The sequence below is a fragment of the Lepisosteus platostomus genome, chromosome 17 (assembly GCF_059453375.1).
Source record: "Lepisosteus platostomus isolate fLepPlt1 chromosome 17, fLepPlt1.hap1, whole genome shotgun sequence".
NCBI lineage: Eukaryota > Metazoa > Chordata > Actinopteri > Semionotiformes > Lepisosteidae > Lepisosteus > Lepisosteus platostomus.
The window spans coordinates 17,675,301-17,692,736 of NC_142627.1; the positions used below are offsets into that span (position 1 = coordinate 17,675,301).

General features: G+C 38.7%; 1 long non-coding RNA gene across 1 annotated transcript in view; it reads left to right on the top strand.

Annotated features, from left to right (window-relative positions):
* Positions 1-1,118: 1,118 nt before the first annotated feature.
* Positions 1,119-17,436, top strand: part of LOC148646278 (uncharacterized) — a 35,933-nt gene continuing 19,615 nt past the window's right edge. The window contains exon 1 of the long non-coding RNA XR_015927958.1: positions 1,119-1,507. This is a non-coding gene — a long non-coding RNA (uncharacterized LOC148646278). The remainder of the gene's footprint in view (positions 1,508-17,436) is intronic.

Sequence of the window (17,436 nt, forward strand, 5' to 3'; positions counted from 1 at the left end):
TCCAAGACCAGTTTTAAAACGTGTGAAAATAGTGTGGTGCTGGTGCGACTTACAGTAAATCCACATTTGTCATCAACGTTTGAACGTCATAATTTAAAATTTCCTGTTTCGCTGAGGGACGATTGTGTGTAAAAGAGAGAACGAGAGAACTCGACCTCCAGGCTGAGGTTTCGAGCAGTATTGATATGCAGCGCCACAGGCTGTCTGTGCTCTCCATCACGTACAAGGAGGCTCGTCACTAGGAAGCGTCCGTCAAAACGCACGTAGAGAGTTCAGCCACAAACTCCGCACGTGTCTCCTTTGGGGAATAAACATTTGAATAAACACAGCAACCGCCCAAGTCTATGTCAATCTTACTTAATGTACTCTTTCAAAATGCATTCACTGACAAAACCATTCATTTACATATTGCTTTTGCGTCAGAGCCTTGCAAAAATAATCGCCACCGTCAGTGCTGTTCCATGTTCCTGAAATATAAACCACGTATACAGCTCATTTTAAAGTGCACCTTTTTAATCAAAACTTACTACACAAAATGAACGCTTTTCGTGATTAAATAAGGTGCATTTCAGCAATTGTTTCACATTGTGCACGGACATCCCGAGCTGCGTGCTTTCTGGCACGGCTGCAGGATACCCTCTTATCTTTTAATCAATACACTGGATCAGTAGAGGGGTTGGCGTCTTTAACAGTAAGACCCACTAACAATAGGAGATGAGAATGTCACACTGCAGATAATCTGAAACTGGGGTCATGGTCAGGGAATTTTCTTTTTCTGCTGTGTGTGTTTAGAGACCCAGTAAAGTAAATACATATGTTTGGGGGGACATATGAGTATTGGAAACAACTACTGCACGTTTTTTTTCTTTCACACACGCACAAGGTTACTTTGAAACATACAGTACATCCGCTCTTCTCATCTGCCTCGAAAAAAAACTTTAATTTGCTGCCAACTAGAATAGCAAATGGACAGACAGCTAACAAAAGATGGGGAGGACAATCAGTTAGAAGCCAAAGTTGATTTCGGGTGGAGGCGTACCCCGGTGGTCAGAAAGCTATCCGTGATGGAAGAGCTTTAATTTACCAGATGTAGACTGTTTCCGCTTTTAAGAGGTCTATTTGTGTACAGATAACTCTAGCACGTATTACAAAAAAGAATCCCACAGATAGGAGTGCCTTACACACTCAGTGAAAGTATGTGGCCGTCTGCACGGGGGGACCCGGTGAGTTGGTTTCGGAGTTTTCGCAGTCTACTACAATGACTAAAGTCAGCTATTGGGCGGTAGGACTGCTGTCCAACACGGTCTGTCAGAACTGACCAGTACTGTTTCTTGTCCTATTGGCTGTGAAGTAATGAAGGGGGCGAGGCTACAGACTTGCCGAAACAAGTGTAAGGTCATGCAGGGTTAGCTGTGAAAAAATGTGCTTTTGCGCTGAAGAAGGTTGATTCTGAGGATCGTACGGACAAGCCTCTATGAACTTCCCTGAAATATTCGAAGGATTAAAGGTAGGACAACGGGGAGTCGTGCTTTACGCTTTGGCGGCCGTTTTCTTTTGAAGGATTGCTTTGATTGTAACAAAAATTGATTGTAAAAAAAAATCCAGTGTCCGTGCTCCTAAACCTGTAAGCGATTGGTGAGGACCAACCTGTGTTGCTTCAGCGTGAGTCGAATTGGACAGTAGACCGTCTCTGAAGACTAAAGAGTTAAGTGCAGAATAGTGTTTAGAGAGATGGCATTACGGTATTTATTGGAGGAGACAGGAAACGACATCGCGTTGGAATTATTAGGATTCTGGGAATTAAATCAGGTTGGCTTATGCTACTCTTGATTTTCATTGGAATGCAGTTACTCTCTTTCAAGTGTATCAATTTAAAACATTTTCAGAACATAAATTATAGCTCTTTACTTTATAGCTCTGACGACGTGTATAGGTAACGCATTTTTTTATTTCAGGCGTTTTGGAACTACTGATCAATGTGATAAACACTTATCAATGGCGTCCGGTTATTAATGTGATAACTTAATTTTCAATCTAGGTTTTGACTGTAGGGCGATGTGTTAGAAAGGGCACTCTGCTTTAATTTAATCTTGTAAAGATTATTTTATTTTTGCAATCTTGTATGCATGTCACACTGCTCTCATTAAGGCACAGAGTTCTTCCCGAATACATACATAATTTCAGTAAACAGCTGGAGAGCTTTCTGAGTTTGAATTGCATCGCATTTAGAAGTTTTCCAAGGAGACTGAAGCCAAGTGTTTTGTGTGCATACTATCATTTTGTTGCACTCCATTAGCAGTACACTGAAGAACTATTCCCAGTCTTGGGAATCTTTTGTTTTGTTTTCCTTACTCAAAGTTTACTAAAATTAACTAATTTGTTTAATAGTTTTTCAAGAGTAACATCTCTATAACCGTCTTACATGCAATAGAAGTAAGACTTACTGGTCTGTAATTACTGATTCAGCTTATTACAATTTTTTGGGTGGGTACTATAATACCAATTGCCCTGTTAATGGGTATTACGTCCGCCTTGAGTGACAGACAATTTGTTACCGGTCTATGAATGATATCTCTTGTTTTCTTTTGTACAGTGAGCTTATTCAGTCTAGAGTTTTATCTTCTAGTGCTTTTAGATGCTGTTACTGTTTCATTGTTCAACCTGAAGAGTGTTGTCAGATTCTTCCCAAGTGAAATATTAATCTTCTTTAGATATAAAAAATCTTCCCATTCTTATCTGTAATATCCTTTACTGTTATTTTGTTTTGAAACCTTTGATTTCTTTTAGATTTCATTGTAATCTTTTTTCTTTGCATTTTTCTAATATCCTTTGTACAAATGCCCACAATTTTATTTTTCTTTAACTGATGCTTCTTTTTTAATCTTATTGTAAAGGACTTACTTTCTCCTTCAATTTTTCTTAATTGATTTATTAGACCATGTGGACCACTGCTTAATGTACTGAATTTGTTACAAAACAGGGGTATTTCAGCACTAAGGCTGAGACATGAAGAGCGAAATGGGGGAGCTGTCTGATCACGTCTGAGATAAATGTCCAATGACTGGTTCCATGTTGATAAGGTTTTGTATTATTGACAGGGAGTGGGAAGATGTTAGAAGTGTAGTAGAAACATTAATAGGACAAGAGAATTACTAACTCTTGTTTAGGGACAAGACATCTGTTCCTGACTTCTTTAATGGGAATTTGACAACTCGTTCTCCAGACTCACACTAGTGGAGCTCATAATTGAGGTTTTAATTGAATTATTCCATTATAACATATTGAGGTAGTTCAAGTAGGTGGCTGCGTCAGCATGCATAGGCTGCAAAGGAACAAGTAAAAGTTTATTTCATGCTGAAAAGGGAAGAAGAGAAAAGCAAAGTTTCGGCTTTAGGGCCTTCTTTGGGTGTGGGGGTTTGGTTTCTTGTTAACTTACATTTTAGCATTTAGCATACTTCTGAGTAGGTTATTGGCACCATTGGCACCTCAGAATGTAGCTCAAAAGAACAACAGGTGGCCTCCTGGAGACAGGAGTTGGGATATTGTAAAGTGTGAATTAACATGAAAAGAAAAACGTGTGGAATCCAAGTAGACAGATGAGAGTTAATTGATTTCTCTAATTGAACAGGAGCTTTGTTTTCTTCAGCAGCAGACAATTTAATTATTTTCATTGTGGTGTTTTTTTTTCTCTTGTTGCTTTCTTTTTGTGTGCCGTGATTAGAATTTTGATCATTTGAATTACAATTTGGTTTCTGGGTCATAGAATAAGTCTGATCGTCTGACAGTGATGCATCTGAGCAGAGGTTTTGGGTGAATGACTTGGGTCCTTTCCTATATGTGGAGCTCTTTGCTATGAAAAGTGCAATGTGAATGAGAAAAATTGTGAGAAGATGCAGGTGAATCAGTGAATTCCATTTATGAGTCTACAGTGACACCTGATGGCCATTTGCAGGAGAGCAGGCTAGCAGCCTGATGTTTCCTGGCTGACAAAGGTCACTAAGTTTTCTGAACAAGTACAGTATGTTTGCATTGCCTAGCCAACACATAGTTTCTTCTGACTTGACTCAAATAGATATTTGCTGCTTGACAAGTGCTTGCATGGAAAATGACTGAAAAATTAATAAACGCATTGCAATAATATGACTGTGATGGACTGGCGTCCCATCCTGGTGTATCCTCCCTTGTGCAGGAGAGGCTCTGGCTGCCCCATGACCCTGTTTTCGATTAAGCAGATTAAAAAATGCATGGATTACAGTACTAGGATCAGTTCCTGTACTATATATTCATATATTAATCTAAGAATTGACATGAAAAAACATATCAATTAAACCTTTCTGTTTAAATATAAGGCTTTCAGGGTGGAGCATTCTCTTAAAGTTTTGTTGTGGACGTCCTTCTCACCTGACATGAGAACCATTGAAATTCATGGAATGAGTTGGGACAGCATGTGGGCTCAGAGATCAGCCAACTGGCATATGCTTGTACAGGCTCTGCAAGAGGAATGGGACCTAGTCCCACAAGACATCATTTCCAACCTAGTGCAAGGCATGCATCACTTATGTGCAGCTTGTATTTCTTCCAGCAGTTCTACAGGCTGACAGTGTCTTTCACAGTAGACCTGCTGACCCGTTCTGTTGATGTCAAATGTTGATCAGCATGATGAATTTACTTGTCATGTCATTGCACATGCTACAGAAGGATTATTTTTCATAATGACTTTGTGAATGTGTTGGAACCGTAAATGATACATTTCTTTTGAGAGAAATTATTAATAAGAAGGGAGGAAAAGGGTACAGCCTGCTTTGTCTAGCAGTGCTGCAGCTGTCCTACAGCAAATAAATAATTTTTAAAAACGTTCATGCAAGGCTCATAAAGCACAATTTCAGTTGTGATCTCTGAAGTCTTTAAAATTTGTATTTTGCAGGGAAAGAATTGTGATAAAAAATGCTCCATTCCCCTAATCTGTCACTACATTCTCATTTAAGTGAAAAAGTAAGCCACTGCAAAAATGTGTCAGGTACTGTGCTTGCTTGCAAATTTAAATACTGAGTACAAATGAAGAAAGAATGAATGAATCTTTCACATATAGCACCTTTCTTCCCCTGAAATGAAATAAATATTTTTGAATAAAGTCCAGGAATCATTGTCAATTTTCTTATCAGCTCCTATTTTGCATCACGTGCAGCTCGTATAGAGGACATTGAGGATTTAGGAGAACATGCATCGAGGACTGAAATCAGACTGTTTCCTCAGATAAATGAGTCGAGGGTGTGGAACAGGCTGCCCCGCGATGTTTCTACCGATTCAGGTGAAGAACCAGGTGGATGATAACCATGGATCAATAGGCTTCTAGTAATCGTATGAAAAAGACGGACAGAATGGTTTTCTCGAGTACTTAGCAACTTCTCATCATGTAAGGATGGATATCTGCTCCCTGGAAAGAAGTACTTCTAGCGCCACCTCGTGGACGTTATCAATATACTTTCTTCAAATATCGGGTGGTTTTATCGTACAGTATAGTCTCTGTTTTCAAAAAGTACAGTAAACCCACAGTTTAACGGGCTAATAAGGGAGTATGGGTGTCCATTATTGCCGAATGTCTGTTAAATTACGAATGACGTTTTTTCCAATCCCCAAAAACACTATTAAATGAGACAAATATACATATGCTTTTTGGATCTTTTGACTTTTTAAAACTTATTTTACCAATTGCAATCAACACAACCAACCAATTATTGTACTTTTTGTTTTTAAAAAACGAACATGAAGCAAAAAATGAAATAACACCTATCATAAGCATTTGACCTACTCCTTGAAGGCACCATTGATATTTTTGATATTCCTGTGTCTTTTTATTGCACCAGCCAACTTATCAAAACTAAATAATAATAGCTTACACTAATATACAGCGCTTTAATAGACACTCCACTAAAAGTGCTTTACAGGTAATGGGGACTCCTTTACTCCACAGCCCCCCTGGATGATGCGACGGCAGCCCTAGTGCACCAGAACGCTCGCCACACATCAGCTATCAGTGGGGAGGAGAGCAGAGTAATTAAGCCAATTCATAGAGGGGGATTATTAGGAGGCCATGATTGGTAAGGGCCAATGGGAAATGTGGCCAGGACACCGGGGTTACACCCCTACTCTTTTCGAGAATTGCCCTGGGATTTTTAATGACCACAGAAAGTCAGGACCTCGGTTTTATGTCTCATCCGAAGGACGGTGCCTTTTTACAGTATAGTGTCCCTGTCACTATGCTGGGGCTTTAGGACCTACACAGACCACAGGTTGAGCGCCCCCTGCTGGCCCCACTAACACCCCTTCCAGCAACAACCTTAGTTTTTCCCAGGAGGTCTCCCATCCAGGTACTGACCAGGCGAACTAAATCATTACTAGCTCGTTGTTCTCCAAATGTAGATGCCTGCCAGGCACAATAGTTTTGTAAAACTCTAAACATTCTCTTTAAAAAAAAATCTCCATGGGGATGTGACTCTTGGGAGTTTTTTTTACAGTTTAGAATATGTTCCACTTTTCTAGGACTTGCAGTTTAAAAGAATCTCATGGATAAAGAGACGAGGGTATCGCTGAATTCTGTTATTGTAATAGTGTCGGAAGACAAGAGTGTGCTGTCTCAGATAGTGAACCCCTACCTACAGTGTAAGACTCTGATTGTAAAGGTTACCCAATTGGCAAGATAAGTATGGGTAGTATATATAGTAAGCAAGACTACCGCACACAGTACAGTACAGAACATTCAATAATTTAGAAAATGGGAGGAGAGCATTATACAAGAAATTTCCTCTACAGTAGAAGCTCAATTTTTGTCTCTGCTAAAAGGATAAAGTTTTCTGTTTTACAAAAAGCATTCACACTGTAGTCACACTATAGTCCACCTAACCACTCATGTACTTCCTCATGTAATCACAATCAAGACATTTAAAAGCAAGAACAGAAGACACTTCCTTAACCAAAGGGTTGTGGAGGTATGGAACAAGACCTGTAATTGAGAAGTCGATACTTCAGCTTCATTAAAAAAAATGCTGGATGATTTTTGGATAATTGAACTGCTAACTACTATTAATGTTTAGATTATACACTATATCCATTCACCCACCCATCTTAAAACTAGAGAGTGAGAATTCTCTCCTGTTTTGTAAACTAAAAATGTGTATGTTTATATATGGTACACACCAACTCTCATACATGTGTAAAATATATATAAGACAGATAAAAGATTGTGTTTACTTTACAACAAATCATAAATCCAAACAATTGTATTATCAAAAGCAATCCCCAGTCGCTTATTCCCCCTTAAAAAAACTAAATTACAGAAAATGAAGGCTAAAACACTAAACCGAACAATTTTCCTGATTCTAAAATGTCTAATACTAACACTGTTTATAAACAAAAGAGTTAATTACAATTCCTTAATTTACACTTTTTAAAAAAATGTTGCCTAAAAATCTTCCAAAAACAAGGGTGTAGACTCATTGTCCAATTACAATCTTTTTGTTTGGGTATTTTTGTTATTTTGTTAATGCGATCAGATATTGACCATTTTAACAAAATCAAAAACAGTAACGCAGCCAGTGGTGAGCACAGCATGAAAACCTCATAAGATGTAAACATAGATCTAAAGTATTACTTGTGTTTTGAGATACTTTTCATAATTGTGTTTGTTGACACAGATTGTAAAATGTTTTTACAGCCATAGTTGTACATTTAAAACAATATAAACACAGCAGTGTCATTTTGATCAGTCATGAGGATTTAGATTGTTTAAGGGTTAAAAGTTGTCATTGAGAATCTTTGTCTCCCTCAATGGATGGTCATTCAGGTCCAGAAATCACAGTCTAACAGTTTCATGGGCAAATATTTATGGACGTTGTTATTAATATTAAAGGGAGTAAGATTACTGGGTGATTGATATTAGATGGAATGACCCAATAGGGAATGAATTGGAACCACCGATTCAAAAAATGAACAAAACAACACTGACAGACAGAAGTGCAGGGCAAAACTGACTTTTCATTTGTTAGGCTACTGGAAAGATACTGGAAGCACACTGGATTTTCTTTCGTTTAAAACTACGCTTCAGCAGTTACTCAATTATTTACCTTTCTAACCTGTTTTTCTGTGTGTGGGCAGCATGTTGGCAGAGAAGATAGTGTTGCTATCTCGCAGCTCTTGGATCCTGGGTCTGATTCCGTATTGGGGCACCTTTTGTGTGGTGTTCGCATGGTCTCCACATGTTCATGTGGGTTTCCTCCAGGTGCTCTGGTGTCCTTCCACCTTCCAAAGACTCTAAAGTCTCTAGCGTACCCCTGTTAGCTTGTGTGTGCACTCAGAAAGGACTGGTGTTCTACCCACTGAGTATGGTTCTTAGGCTGGCTGATATAGCCTAAGAAGCTCAAAGGAAAGGTTGAAGAGTCACATCTTTTACACTAGGTGGCGCTTGATGCTCACGCAGAAACAATTTTAAAATGGCTCGAATTTTCTTTTCTGCAAGTTTTATTGCACTTGTTCCAAAGCCATGTAACAGCTGGCTGTGCTTTTGACACATCATATTACCTAACAGTGTATTCGCAAAACTAGCCCATTGAAGAACGACTCATTTTTGCAGAGCAATTCAGTCCCATCCCACTGAGTGTAGTTGCATGTGTTCAGACGTCTGTCCTGGCACTGATAATGATGGTAAAACTTTTGAGTGCTTTTCAAGGAACACAGTGCAACACTGTACAATAACACACATATAATGATAACACAACCACAAAGCTCAGAAAGCTGATTTAGTGAAACCTGGAGTAAAACTAAATGAGGCATAAAAAGCTTTAGTGGAAAAAAGTACATTTTGAGTGTAGACAGACCCAGAGCCTCTAATGGCCTTGGGCATATGATACAATATATAATATGGTGCTACATCCAATAAAGCTCCATCACCCATAGAGTCTTGTCTGTGGCAGAGTCAGAATTCCTGACTCAGTTGATCTCAGAGAAAGATATTGACAGATACAGCATGATGTACATTTTCTGGAGCTAGAGAGGTGCCTTAGAGCATAGGTTACAATTTATTTTATACTGTAAATAGCACTACATACTTTGTTTTTAGGTTTACATTGTATACTTAGGGGGAATTAGTTAGGTTATATACAAAAGACTACCATTGTTTACTTGTTTGATCCATTTCAGGGTTTATGTGCTACAGGCTGCAGATGTTTGTCTTTTAAAATGTACTAGATACTGACCCAAAGGAACTACCCTGAAATGCCAAATACATACTGTAGTGGTGTTGCATCTAAGAGCCTGCAGCAGATAAAACCTGATATGAAAATCAGTGGCACAGAAGATTTTCCATTTCTCATTATGTTCTTCTGACCATAAAAAGGTTGTCAGAGTTCTAGGATATGTCATGAAAAGTATTGTTTTTAAATGAAGAAATGATGTTCGATGTATAGAATGAAGATGTTAGCCAGTCCTCCTTTAGTATGTTGTGTAATGTGCTATTTTTGCACAACGTTTGCAAAAAGTATACTTTGACCCTGTAAGGAAGAATAATGAGATTAACTACTGGCCTAAAAGGCATGCTAAACACAGGAAGTTGAGAAGAAACTAATCTCTTCATTCTCTTACACAGGGCAGAAAGATGTTTCTGGGTTATTTGTATGGACTAGAAGAACCAAACACGCAAATGGAAATTCTGAGAGAGTTTATGTAAGACAGAGAAAAGGAAACACTTCTTTGCACAAAGGCTAGTTGGTGTTGGAACAGCTGCTCAGCCATGTCCTCGAAGCTCATTGCCTAGGTTTTGATGGTGCCACTGAAACGCCACTCTCACAGAACAATTCTTGTTTGAAGCCTTTATGTTCTGAACTTTAAGCGCTCTTAAGTGGGCTGATAAAATTGAGCTTCATAACATGTCAGGGACATCACACCGTTCTTTGATATTGCTGTTGTTGATTCTTCTGCCAAGGTATCTGCCCGCAGGTTTGATGTACCAGTTGCAGGGATGACTCATTGGGGACATGTCTTTCTAATGAATTTTGCTGTTCCTTTTATGTCTTCAAAGACTGTTCACTCCTACTCATTCAGAGTAAAAACAGGACTCCACGATTCCACTTTAAACACCTTCTGACGAGAAGCTGTGAAAGTGAAACCACTTTTCTCAACACCCTGCTTAATTTTACCAACATTTTTTTTTGTTCTTTAGACACCTATTATGACAGTTGTTCAAGTGTTTATGTGTAAATGATAGAGGCGCTTGAAGACTGCATTTAAATATTTTTTTTTGCATTTAAAATTATTGTATTTAGCAATGAAGAGGAAAAAGGGCATATTTTAAGTTTTGAATCATCCTTTATAAATGTGAAAACCTAAATTTCATGTAATGTGTTCTTAATTCTTCATCTGTGTTCTGTATCCCAGGTTTAAGCAAACATTAGGAGCAGAGCATCGAAAAGACCACTAAGACAATTTTGAGCTAATGTGTATTTCGCTCCCCCTGTACTTACGACAGGGTATTCTCAAGCCCTCTACTTGATCATCACCTGTCTCATATTCAATTTATGCTGAGGATGCTGACATCGGTTTTGGACAGTTTGGTTTCTTCCTTATATTTTTCTATTATTCCACGGTATCAGGTTTTGTGAACCCCGTCTGGAGTCTTGCATTCTAAATGCTTGATTTGTATGATCTTACCATGTGAGGTTTCCTCCCCATGACCTGTAGTATTCACCACATATTTTAATCTCCACAATGCTAATACTGCCTGTACTTATGCAAGTCTTTAGATAGTGCAGCACTGGTTGCCTGATGTGTTTCTGATAGCCAATGAGATTTTAGTATGTCTATCTGATACTATATTAGGTAACATTTAGTTTTTACACTAAAGCTATTAATCTGTTATGTATAACTTGCATTTCATATTCACATTTTCCTTTGTTTTAATTATTATTTAATGTCCTATAATGAGATGTATTAAAACGCAACAAATGATATCAGTCCTTGTACTCGTTTGTTCTGTTTTTATTGTCTTGTAGTATACACTTACAGTTTAATCTATAATAACTCATTCTTTCACTTAATGATCGTGTAAAAAACATACTCTTTGCAATAAAAATGTTGACAATTGGAATTACAGTAGCTTTTAAAATCCAAGTCAGATTCAGATGGCGGAAAACTTCTAAGTTACAAAGTTTGCTTGCAGCCTCAGTCACTTTGCCCTACTGACGGTATTTTCAATTTCAATACATGTAAAACACATACTTAGCAGCACAAACACAATACAGAAAGCAATTAAACCATGACTGAAATGTACTAACTACAGTCACTTGTGCATGGGAATTTAAAGATATTGAGAGAAATGGAATTCCTCGTTTGAAACCATGTAATGTAAGATCTTTTCATTTAATGTGATTGCATATCTGGTTATAGCAACAGTGAACATTAAATTTTAAGTCATTTATATTCTGGAAGAATTTATAGTCATTTCACTTTTTTGTTTGTTTGTTATGACACTATTCGGTTGCAAGGGGATCCCTTTCAGTTTACCTGTCCTTGTTCAAATCATGGAGCCAGTGTTGGCACAGTGCAGCCTTTCTGTGGGGAGTGTTGTCCGTTCTGAAATGTGAGAACTGCGTGATGCTGTCTGCCAGCTGGACCCGGACTGCACACTGTTGTACAGGTATCCACAGGGGCCTGTCCTGTGACCAATCACAAGGTTCTGCAGCTTTATCTCCGTGATTGGTCCAATGTGAAAACTCTCTTCAGAGTAACACTGTTATCAAGTCTCCAAGATCCTTACGGATTGTCTGAAAAGGGACTGTTACTGAATTAATAACTCTTTTTCATAATATTACCACAAATGCTACAGTAAGCCTTCAAGTACAGCAGTACTTCTCTTTCAGCACACTAGGGCATGCTGGACTATGTAAAAGGTTCCAGACAGCTTCTGACAGGTGGCCAGTCTTTGGTTGCTGAGCAACAGGAGGTGCATCTGTAGAGGTTAAGGTGAGCAATCTCCATCTCATTGAGTCCCAGTGTGAGCCCTGAGGCAGCGCGTTTGTTACAGTATCAGACAGTCGTGTAGCTCCTTGTTGCTGGGACACAGCACTAGGCTGTTCGTTCAGGCCTTCTCAGTCCAGTGTGTTCTGCTCAGCCAGGTGGTCGAGTTGTGGTCATAAAAGACAGCCTGTATATCTAATTTTGAAAATACAAAAATTTGATTTGTATTCAAGAAAGCATCTCTGAAATAAGGCAGAGGCTGCTCTTTTTTTTAAAAAAAATATTAATTAAATCCATTCATGTATTAATCACTTTCTTTTATATAACATCTTCTGTTGGGGTGTGTCATTGCTAAGTGCTTTACATAGTCGGGTATCAGTGGGACCGAAGCGAATTAGTTATGTAATGTTTTCTTTCCGTGTTATTCTGTACTGAGTATCATGAGAGATCGGCCCCTTCATCTGTAATGGCCAGACTGCCTTTTCATTCACATGCTGTATTCTTTAAACCCTTTAACTACATGCGGAGGAAGGTAAGGGTTGCGCTACTGCTTATATCTATACCGCGGAAGATGCATTCTCAAAAAGAGTCTGTTTATCAAGAAGACAGGGTAAAGAGTTTAACATTTTCCCATGAGAAACCTTCCAGTGTGTGGTGATGAGCGGAATTTGTGGTTAACACTTGTGCTGTGGTGGTGGGGGGAGAGCTGAGTGTGGTTGCCTGTTATAGTGCAGGGAACATGCAGCTCTCTGACATGACTGGTCACATGATCAAAGCAGGAAATCCAGGGAACCAAGTTTGACAGGTCACAGATAGGTCATGGAGATAGCAGTTGGGTCAAAAGGTCTTGCAAGTAGCCACTTTCAATTTAGGTGATGCACAGTCTAACAGAATTCTCTCTATAAATATTAATCAGTTTCCCCTTTTTCCTCTTATTCTGTCACCAGAGGCTTTTATAGAATCTGCTGGAACATTTTCTTTTTTTCTAATGTTAGTCATCATCTCAACAAACGTGTAAAGACATAACTTGCAAATGTTTAATTTTTTTCAATATGTCAGTCAAATAAATCCTCAGTCTTGTGTGGTCCAAGTGTAACAAAGTGTTAAGATAAATTAATAGATAAACTAGACCTGTACAGGTGTTGTTTGTAGTCTTGAGCAATAGGCACACCAGTTACACAACTGTTGTTTTACAAACATTGACGTCCTATTTGTTTAAGTGATGCTTTAAGTGCTTTTTGCTACAATTAATACGCTAGGTTTTCTCATTATTTGCAGAGGCTAGATGTATGGTTGGCACAAATGTGTTCATTGAATATTTCCTACCATGTACATGGTGTTCTGAGGTTCTCATATGTTGGCTACTATATTCAAAGGTGAGAGAACGTTGACTAATTTTAAAAAGAATTGTTATACATACTTTTATAGGGCTTTTCATGACACTGACCTGGCTTCTAGTTTACAGAAGATGTTGTAATAGAAGATTCAAATTAAGAAGCTGTGAAAAGGTTTTTTTTTTTCGTGTGAAGTGCTGATGGAAAAAGATAAGCGTGCATTCTTTGTTTTGGACGGAAACCACAGATTGCTTGGTGGTGTGTCTACAAGACTTCTGACAATGCTTTCTAGTGTGTCTTGCTTTGTGTGCGCTCTTGATTTCAAACACTACACCTTTACTTGACACAATGACATTTACCATTGCAAAAGTAAACCAGTTGGCTGTGCTTTTTTATATACTGAAATATTTAGTTTCTGTTTTCATCTCATGTCGTATTCTGCTCATTCTTTCTAACAATAGTTGAAAGAATCTACCCAATGTCCAATTTGGAATTAACAGTTGTTTTAAAACTTGGCTCACCTGCTGAGACTCAAACACTCAGGAGTCAATGGGACATGCTCTTCCAAAATGTTGCTTTAAAATCATGCAAACTCCACAGTGCCCGATGGGTCAGGTGGCACTGATTAGTTCACATCTCTTGCTGAGGTCACTTCAGGATCTGCTGTGTGCCAGAAGGTGTGAGAGCATTGGTGGACTAATGCCAAGTTACCCAAGCAGCTCTCTTCTAGTTGTTCCCCACCCCTTGGAGAATCTTGGTATCTCTAGCTGGTTATAATTGGCTAGTGACTTGACTCAGGCTGGAGAATGTGATCTCTAGCTGGATTCATCTGATCACTAAGTGACCGTCTTTACTGGTTGAGCCCTGGTGTCTTTAATTGTTGAAACACTCAAGGGGCAGATTTTGGCCTTGTTCATATTATGGATGCTCTTAGCATTGCCCTGATTTTTTTGCGTTACATTGCCTGAATTGCAATGTACAGGTTGGACAGAATGATTGTGGTTTTTCATCCTAGATGGCACTGAATTGGGCTCACATGGGATCAGAGTAATCGCTGGTGCTCTTAATTGGGTGTAGCATAATTTTGCGTTGTGTACGAATTAGCCGTTATTTCCAAAATGCACTGGACTGTAAAGTGGTATGTTCACATCATGTCTCATGTCTCTGTTTTGCTTTCACACACAAGAGGATGTGATACCTGTCTGGGGACAGTACTTCATCCCTGTTTGAAATTGAAATGTTTTCGTTTCGTACCTCGGCAGCGGAAGAGACCCTTCCTGCACCTGCAAGAGCAGGCTTTCCCAGGGATGATGTACCATGCTTTGTATAGTCATAGTAGCTATTGTGTTTAAAGTAGAACACTCTTGAATTCCAAACAGTGATGAGGAGGAACAGTACGTGGCTTTCACTCACAAAAGTTCAGACAATTTAAACAATCTGTAGGTGTGATCTTTTCTGCATACAGGGCATTCGTTTTTGCAGCCACATGAAGACTTATGTTGAAACGTGCAAAGCAGGTTTTATTCTCATATTTGTGCAATTCATGTGTGTTGTTCTAGACAAGATGCAGTGTTTCTGATTGGCTTATTACAATGAATTACCGTTGCTATGGGAATTATTTTGTAGTTATTCCCCCAAAATTATAGCTCTTCAAATTATGTAGCTTTGCTTGACTTGGGCACGGCCATTAGTTAGCTTTGTCTGCTTATCTTCAGCTTCTCTAGACCTGTTGCTTAGAATGTCCCCAACAATAACCACCCCATCTTCTGTGCTACAGTAACATTCCAGGGGTATGTATAATGTATAGTTTCTGATACCTTACATTAGCTCCAGAAGCATTAATAATTCTTGTCAGGACATACTGACCAGTTCCTCCTTGTTCTAAATAGATTATTTTACAAAATGGGATGAAGATACAGGTTAACTTCCTTTCTTCTGAACTGGCACTAAGCATGCCTGAGGTTATTTCAAAGCTTTGCGTGGAGTTACTCAACAATGTAGACTGGAGCTGCTCCAAGTGGCTTAGCAGTTACAGGTCGCTGTCAGTCCATGCAGCCCTGCAATTTTTAAACACAAGTAACAACATACATCCAGGCGTAATCCTATGTGGAGTACGTACAGTATACCTACTGTAGGACAACACTCAAAACAGGCTTTTGTGAATTGCACCTCATCTAAAACAGTTTGCACCTGCATTGTGAAATTCCTGCCTTCTAACTTCTGATTGCTTCAGCATCCTTTCATTCATAAGTTTCCAACACGGGATTGACATTTTTCCATTTACCATAGACCACTGGAATGTAAATGTGTTGGGAACATCTAGAGGCATCAAGGATCCATTGAGAATATTTGTTGGCTTTAGGCCACAGAATATTCTGTTCTTGAGAAAAAGCATTTGTTTACAGATATAAACAAACAACTGAACCTCCCAACGTGAATCATAAATATACTGGAGATTATGTCCAAAATGGGAATTAAACCAGACACTTTGATCTGAAAACATTTTTTTTTCTTTTTGAATTATGTTAGTGGTTTATGGTTGAGAAAAAAATCTCATGAATCTGCTGAAAGATTATACCAGAGTCGTCACTGCAAGTAGATCCCTGTTTGAGTTAATATTAATTAAATGATTTGTTTCACAGTTTGAACAGTTTGAATCAGTAATGACATCATTAAAATCCTATTGGATTACTCACACTAAAGATGATGCATTATCTGTTCAGAGATAAGTACCCATTGAGTTCAGTGACCTTTTTCAAACTACTTGCTGATGAGGCATAATCGCGCTTTCTTGTTGAGTAAAGCCATCATTATTGCAGTATATTGTCATGTGGCATTTTACAGAGCGGGGTTCATAATAAAAAGTTAACAAGGCTCCCCACTGGGCTCCACAGTCACTCTATCAATGTTTAACATATTTCTATTATGGCTGTTTAATTGAAGAGTGATTGGGAAGAGGAGCAACATTTTAGGAGACATTATAAGCTAATGTAAGGGAAAGGTGATATTTCTCATAAAACTGTTGGCACAAGTTTGATACATCTCATTGAATATTTAAGGTGATATTTCTCCTAAAACTGTTGGCGCAAGTTTGATACATCTCATTGAATATTTCACATGGGTATGAAAAAGAGAGTCAATGTGTCTGAGGGTGAATTGGGCAAAATAAAAGACATGTCCTCCCCAACACTCTTTATCCATTCTCTAATATTTCCAAGAGATAAGGGAACTTCTTTATTGCCTAATTTAACCACGAGCATGCCTTACTCACTAAATATTTGGCCAAATTCTGCACCAAAGTGGGAGCACTATAGATAGAATCTCACGGCTATTAAAAAAGGTTGTTTTGCTATTTTTCATCCATGCTTCTGCTTTGCACTGACCAGAGGATTTCACTTCTCCTTACCCAGTGCTGCTTTGTCTCACCTGACTTTTATATGTCTTTATAGGCTATCTTGTATCATGCGCTTTGCTTCAACGCTCTACAGAGCACATTTACAGCACTCTACAGATGCCATGAGTGTCATTTTTAGGTGATGCAAGATAGCAGAACTGCAAACCTCATCATGCACGATGCTTTGAGCTCAGCCAGCTCGCAGAAAGAGAGCAGCACAGGTCAGTATGTAGGAGTGGCGCTAGCACAGAGCAGCCTGGTGACATCATTAAGCTGCATTAATAGCTGGCCGAGCTGGACAAAGCATATGAATGTCCCCGCTCCTCATTACTCTGATTACCGGGACGATAAAATGAAGCATGAAGATGAAAGCTGACATTAAAACTGGTTAATGGGAATTCAAAAATAGCACTAATGCAACGAGAAAGACAAAAACGGCCTTGCAGCTTTTCCTAGATGTCAAAGCGTTTTCTCGAAAGCATGCAGATTTAACTCTTTAACTTGGTCTACTGCAGCATTCCTGGTGAAAGTGGTTTGGGTTTATAAAATAACATAGTGGACCAGGAGCTGGGGATTGCACTGCAGTCAGACAGTTTGTTCCCTGTGTCTAGGGGTATTGGGTTTCAGCCATTCAATCTGAATTTACTCTGTTTTTAGATCTCATTTGTTCTGATGTAGAGTTAACAGAGGTAAAAATCCTGACAT